The following is a 7,798-nucleotide window of genomic DNA, read 5'->3' as shown; positions in this document are numbered from 1 at the left end:
TGCAAGTAGATAAATAGGTACCGCTACGGTGGGAAGGTAAACAGCGCTTCCGTGTGCTCTGGTTTCTGTCACTGGGTCCCGTTGCGCCAGAAGTGGTTTAGTCATGCTGGCCGCATGACCCGGAAAGCTGTTTGTGGACAAATGCCAGGTCTCTCGGCCTGAAAGCAAGATGAGCGCTGCAACCCCATAGTCACCTTTGACTGGAATTAACCATCCAGGGGTCCTTTACTTTTACCCGCCCTTTTTTTACCTGATGCTACTATGTCTTCCACATCTCTGCATCATAATTTCCTGGCGACAGATCCCAGAAATCCTTCCCATTCCATCTTGTGTACATGAGTTGCAGAAAAGTGAGATTTCATCCTAAACTAGACCACATAATCTGACTTGAAAATCGAATCATATTATTAAGACCTATAATGTAAACTGCCAATTTCTTTACTCTTGACTTTGCTTTTTGCCCAGGAGGCTAAAAATATGATCATGTTAAAAGAAAGAAAGAAAGAAAGAAAGAAAGAAAGAAAGAAAGAAAGAAAGAAAGAAAGAAAGACAGACATAGGCAAAGTTCTGCCAACAAGGCAAGCTGCAATTTGAAAATATTTATGCATTGTCAGGTTTGGTCTTAATCTTTCTCAATCGAATTGGCACACACACATGTCTACAGGTAATCCAAACTGTCAAGTATTCTGTCTGAAAGCATGGATGGTGAATTTAATAAGGTCTCACTAAATTGCTGTGTGAAAATGCTGATTCTGAAACATGCTGTTTACCAATGCATTGGTAATTTTAATTAGAGAATGCAGCTCAGGATTTCATGTGGCCGAGAACTGCATTAAAACAAGTTAAACCAAAAGTGTCTGCTTCCTGGAGTCCAAAATTTTGGATGGTTGTAGAATCCCCATCCTTGTTATATACAATAATTATTCTGTCACACATAGAGGGAAATATTCCACACACAGGATGGGGGGGGGGGTTCTTAAACATCAGGTGATGATTTTTCTACATTTGTGTTGCAGCAGATCACTTATGCAGCTCTTCAACTATGCTTGCATTTGAATTTTCTCTCATTTTGTTCCATAAAACTACATCGCCTACCACTAATGCAGCATCTGTGATAACCCCTATTTCTTTTTGCTTGTGTCACTTGTTTCCCAAGCAAGTCAGCTGGAGTCAACAAGAGGACCGTGAATGTATGTTGGTGTAACTTGGTTCAGATTTAAAACTGTGAAGGTAATAATAATAATTCTGCTTTGTAACAAGCAACCATGTGAATCTTTTAACAAAGTTCCAGAATACGCACAGAAATATCTTGCATTGTTTCCCTCTTCCTTGCACTAAGCACTGTCAAACACATTTTATATTGTTGGTTCTGTAAATTCTTTACCCTTGTCTAGCTTCTCCACAAGCTCTGGTGGCAACAGTAATGACTACAACCCCCTCCCCCCAAATTTACTATAGTGCAGACATATGACCTTAAATGGGTCAGAAAGGTGGGAATGTCCTCCCTCAGAAAGTAAAAACACAAATAGTTCTGCTTGATCTGTGACTCATGGTAATTATAGCAGCTTGGAATTGGCTGGGCTGTGCTTTGCAACTTTTGGCATATCTTTGCAGTACAGACACATTTTGGCAACGAAAGTATGTTAAAAAAACAACATGGCCTCAAAGCTGTAAATAAAGTGTTACACCCAGGAAACATGGTGTTGCTAGTCCCAGATTATTGCATATTGGTGCTTTTCCAGGACCATCCGAATCATAAATCAGTAGGTCCTGAAATATTTTGTATTCCTTGGGAGGTGCAAATAGGTGTTAAAATCTGCCGCAAGGCAGCAAGTCATCGCTAGGACTTTAAATCTCTCTGCTGCCTGTGAACTTGCTGATACTCTCTTGCTTCATTCTGTGTTATTCAATATCTGTTTCACTTAGCAGCATGCACAGTTTTAAAAAGAAAGTTGCAAGGCGGTATGGCCCCAATCCAGCAGGGTTTAGTGCACTTAAGCTCTGATGCTCTTTGCAGTGTGGCAAATACTACTCTGTATCTGCAGCAGTGATGGGTGAGAGTCAAGTGTACAGTTCAGCCAGGTCATGTGATTTGATCCTACAGCAGTGCTAAATCTCCACCCAATGTATGGTTGGTACTTACGTTATAATTGCAATATGGAGCCCCAACCACTTTGTTGAAACAATGAGTTGTATTCAACTAAATTTCACGCTGAATAGGTTCATTGAAATCAATGGCCTTGACTAACTTAGGCCTACTTAAGGATCTACTCTGAGCAAAAGCTTGTAGAACGCAATTCAATGTTTGGGCACTTACCATGGAAAAATACCAATAGACTTAATGGATGAGCCTAAGGCACATGAATCTAAGTCTAGATTACTATGCAAATGTTGTTGTTGTTTAGTCGTTTAGTCGTGTCCGACTCTTCGTGACCCCATGGACCAGAGCACGCCAGGCACTCCTGTCTTCCACTGTCTCCCGCAGTTTGGTCAGACTCATGTTTGTAGCTTTGAGAACACTGTCCAACCATCTCGTCCTCTGTTGTCCCCTTCTCCTTGTGCCCTCAATCTTTCCCAACATCAGGGTCTTTTCCAGGGAGTCTTCTCTTCTCATGAGGTGGCCAAAGTATTGGAGCCTCAGCTTCACGATCTGTCCTTCCAGTGAGCACTCAGAGCTAATTTCCTTAAGAATGGATGCATTTGATCTTCTTGCAGTCCATGGGACTCTCAAGAGTCTCCTCCAGCACCATAATTCAAAAGCATCAATTCTTCGGCGATCAGCCTTCTTTATGGTCCAGCTCTCACTTCCATACATCACTACTGGGAAAACCATGGCTTTTACTATACGGACCTTTGTTGGCAAGGTGATGTCTCTGCTTTTTAAGATGTTATCTAGGTTTGCCATCGCCTTTCTCCCAAGGAGCAGGCGTCTTTTAATTTCGTGACTGCTGTCACCATCTGCAGTGATCATGGAGCCCAAGAAAGTAAAATCTCTCACTGCCTCCATTTCTTCCCCTTCTATTTGCCAGGAGGTGATTGGCCCAGTGCAAATATGACAGACTATGCAAATATGGCCACACATATTCTCCCCCCCCCCTAGGGTTTACAATGTAAATTATTTGTGCTTAACCATTAGAGCCAACTCTTTTCTTAATGGACATTTGTGGCCAGTTGTTCGACTGAGCATACAAGCTTTGTATTTGCAGACGTGTGGGCAGGGAGTGTGCATGAAAGCCCTACCTATTAACTCAGAGACTCAGTCCCTGACAATCCCTGTGTGTGTATGAATATGTTTTTATTAAAAGATTTTTCACAAGTACATTCAATGTCTCTTGTTTTCAAATTGTAGAATGCTTCATACAGGTCAACTGCAGCTAGTTTGAGATGTTTTTTGTTGTAGGCAATATGGGGTTGGGGGCGGGAAGAGATGTGGGGAGAGAGGGGGGAGAAAATAGAAAAAGAGAGAGAGAAAGGGAAGGAGGGGTGGTAAGGGAGACAGTAAACTTTTATTCTGAGTGGGGTATATGAGTTGAGCTTTTTGTCAGTGTCACGTGGCTAGGTGTCTTATTTTTGTTGGTATGTGATAAGAGAGAGAGCCACACTGGGGGACAATTCCTGTGTTGAGTGGCTGGGGCAGAGATCCTCCGTGGGTCGTGCCCCCCACCCACTCACAGCTACTGCCCGTACCTGATTGCATGAAGTGTTATGCTCATATTCAATAAAATGTGAATGGAATCTCACCACAGACCATGAACCATTTGAGCATTCATGTATTCAAGCAAATGCCCAAACCAGCCTTCTGGGTCCAACAGCTGATTGCTGTTGTTTAGTTATACGTCACTTTTCAGTACAAAGGCTTCCAAATAATGATAGCATATTGATACAACAAAAGATACAATAAAATGCAACAAATCCTCAATATAAAGATAGCAAAGTCACAAAACAGAAGGGGGGAATTGGTTCTGTTGCCCTTCCTTCTCGTTTTTTTACTGCTTGAAGAATTCCCTCACCTTTTTAATGTTGGTTCATTTTTAAGTTGTGCAGTAGAGGGAAAGGTAGGATTTCATGTTGAAGAGGACTAGAAGGTGAGGTCAAATTTACATAAAAACATTGCCTGCAGTTCAGGCTTTTACACTTGGAAATGAGATGTTTTCAAGTCTATTTTATTCCTATTGTTATGGACTTTAATTTGAATGGTACCGTGTTGGGAAGTCAGATTGTCTGCCTTTCAAATGCATTGAAAAGTATTTAGTTATTTACCATGGGGTTTCACAGAAGACTGTTTACCAAGTGGAAGGTTATTATTTTTAACCATTTCCAGAGCAATAACTGTGTTTGCTGGTTGCAGCAATACAAAGAAAGAGCCTTGTGGCTTTGTAAAGTATTGATGCATTTATTAAGGTACAAGCTTTCATGGATTACAGTCCATCAGATTTCTAATTTCACACATCTGCACATGTGCATGTCGCTAAAAAGGTTTGTTGTCAAAGCTAAATGCTATCAGATAAGGCCTTGTGATCTTCAGACGAAGGGCGGTATACAAATTTTGCTATTGCTACTACTAACTACAACAACTACAGTAATACTGCTTCTACTTCCAGGAGTTCAAGGAAGTTTAGGCCTTGTTTACTTGAACAGTGGCTACCCCAGGCTGTGGGGCAAACTTTGTTTTTAACACTGAGAAGTGTTTCAAAAGCAATTTGCATGATTGCAGAGGATGTCAGCAATTAGGGTGCAAGGAGTTAAAACTGCTGCATTGGCCTAGCACTACCCTCTTGCGGGAACCTCATTCTTCAGCCCTTGGGAGTGTGTCCCAGGTTTCTGATTCTGAGTGACTCAGGAGGAAGTGTTTGATTTTGTATTTGTTTCTTTGAGGTACACACACACACACACACACACAGAGAGAGAGAGAGAGAGAGAGAGAGAGAGAGAGAGAGAGAGAGAGAGAGTTCTGTTAGAAGTGCCAGTTTGGACCCCCTCAGGTTCCAAATGCCTAAAGAGTACTAAAAACATTCCAAAGGATGCCGTGAGTCACAGAATAGGCCCCCTCTTTCCAGGTGATCCTTCTAGGAATTAGTCTGCATTTTTGGAGCAGCTGAATACTACCACTTAGAGCAGGGGGCAGCAAGGTTTACCTCGCCTGGGCCGGTTCACTCTAGCGGAGATCCGTCCAGGGGCCGGATCGCGTGTGCGTGTCAGCATGCACACCCACGATTTCTGGCATCTGCGCCTGCACAGATGCAATTGTTGGCGTCTGCACAGATGCGATTTCTGGCGCTGCGGAAGTGAGTCCCCATGCTGCGCTTTGCCGGTTTAGCACAGCACACGGGGACTCGCCGAGCTGGTGGCTCAGTTCGGGGGCAGCTTGTGGGCCAGTTAAACAACCCCTGTGGGCCGCTTGTGGCCCATGGGCCTTAGGTTGCCGACCCCTGACCTAGAGGCAATGGCAGTTGCCTTGTTATTTATGTATTGGCAGGGCTGTCCTTTTAACTTCAGTGATTCAAAGAATCTTGCTTTTGCTTTTCATCATTCAAATGATTCTTTTATTGCCACAACCAAAGCATTCAGTTAGATTTTTATTAATGTATCCTAAGAAGGATATCTATTTTCAGTTGAAGAAAAATGAGCCCAATTGCTCTGGATAGAACCATTGTATTTTGTCACCATTAATTTCTATTCAGAGCAGCCCATTGAATTTAATGGGCCTAGGTTAGTCATGCCCATTAATTTCAATGAGTCTGCTCCAAGTAGGACTATAATTAGATACCCCCCAAGCTGCCAAATATTGGTACATTTAAAACAATGAATATTTCAAAGCACTTTTCAGCTTTCATTATTGTAATGTGCATGCAGGAAAATTGCACCTTGAACTGTACTAGTTCTCTGAATGTTACATTAGACAGTTACAACATTACATAAATTACACATCCCTCTGCATGGGCACTGGAGTCTGTTTATGCATACAGTATATCAAAGTCATTTGACTGGAATTTTGGTGTGTATACTGACATCTTGTGACTGGCAGAAGAAATACAAGCAGATGTCAGTAGAGTCAGGATGGTGAAACCTGCGGCCTTCCAGATGTTGTGGGACACCACCAGCTCCCATTAGACCAAGCCAGCATGTCTGGACAAGGATGATGCAAGTTGTAGTCCAACAACATATGGAAAACAAGTTTTACCACCCCTGCAGAGCTTTGTGTGTAATGCATTTAGGAAGGGCAGAGGCAGGTGGATGGGTATTAGATTTTTAAAAATTGTGCTGTATACATTGAGCTGGTAAAGAGAGAGGAAATAATCACAGTCTAGACTTCTATTCAACATAAATGAACTCTTCCCACCAAAGGCTGGTATAGTTGAAAGAGAAGTGGTGGAAGGAAGAACAGAGCACAACAAAAACAGCGGAACAAAAGAACCGAGGATGGGTCATGCATGTTTTGTTACATTAGGTCAAAAGTTCAGTTGCCGGCACCTCCAGTCTGAAGAAGCAGGAAGCAAGTGGTGTACCTGAGAGGTGTCGCTAGTCATAATACCTTGCAGTGCAGAAAGTCCCTGTTTTTTGAAATGAACAGCAGCTGTGGTATGTCTCAGTATGGATTGAAGCCATAGTGTTGGGGGAGAAGCTTTCACCCAACCACTTTTCCTAATTTAAGGCCATCAAGCTATTTGCACCACGGAAGAAAACAGTGGAATGCCAGTTGCCAGGGTGCAGGGACGGATCAGTTAAATTGGGGGGGGGGGGATTGTACAGAGAAAAAGGATATATCCCTATCAGTTATTTTTAATTGCAGTGTTTGTTTTTTAACTTAAACAAGCAAAGGTGCACAAAATCCCAAACATGGGAGGTCTGCTTTGGCTCCAACAGTAAAGCGCTTTAGCTTGATTTAGTTAACTGTTGGGTATGGGGTGGGGTGGTCTATAACAATGGTTCTCTAGGAATTAGTGATTTTGAAGCATTTCAAAATGGTTTCTAAGAAAATGAGGTTGTTTATAAACTAAGAAGTCATATGCTTGCCAGCGCTGCCGGAGAACCTTGAATCCAGATATTGACTGCAGTCCTCCAGGTCTATTTTTTCCTTGGGACTCTCCTTAGACTACATTCCCTCCCCAGGCCTCCGGCCACTCTCCCTATGTTGCATCCCTCCTTAGCCCTACACTGCACCCTCCTCGAGGCCTTTTGCATGGCTGAAATGTGCTTCTTGCTTGCCTGAATGGAAGTGGGTGCAGGTATAGAAATCTCTGAATCTGACAAAGTAAGAATCACACCAATTGCTCCCCCACCCATTTTTGCCTCTGACCCCATTTCCACCATGTGGTTCCCGCAAAAGATTCCCAAGAGGGAATGCAGCCCTAGTACTGAAAAAAGATTCCTCTCTCGTGTCCTAAAGGAATTATATCCTTGGCAACTGCTTACAGGAGTGGGTTCACAAAATTTTATGAAATGCTCTTTCAGTACCCGCAACATCTGTTAAATACGTTAAAATGCCAATCTCAGCAGAGAATAAATTTTATTTTCACTCCACTAGCTTCTTCTTTGCTTACTGTTCTTCCCCTCCCCCTTCTCCCTTTCTTCATCTGCACTGTACATTTAAAGCACATGTATATCATGGGACATGGGTGGCGCTGTGGGTTAAACCACAGAGCCTAGGACTTGCTGATCAGAAGGTCGGCGGTTCAAATCCCCATGACAGGGTGAGCTCCTGTTGCTCGGTCCCAGCTCCTGCCCACCTAGCAGTTCGAAAGCACGTCAAAATGCAAGTAGATAAATAGGTACCGCTCAGGCGGGAAGGTAAACGGCG

Source organism: Podarcis erhardii (assembly GCF_964252035.2).
Source record: "Podarcis erhardii genome assembly, chromosome: 5".
Lineage (NCBI taxonomy): Eukaryota > Metazoa > Chordata > Lepidosauria > Squamata > Lacertidae > Podarcis > Podarcis erhardii.
The sequence above is the reverse complement of the archived record's forward strand: the minus strand, read 5'-3'. Positions refer to the sequence as shown.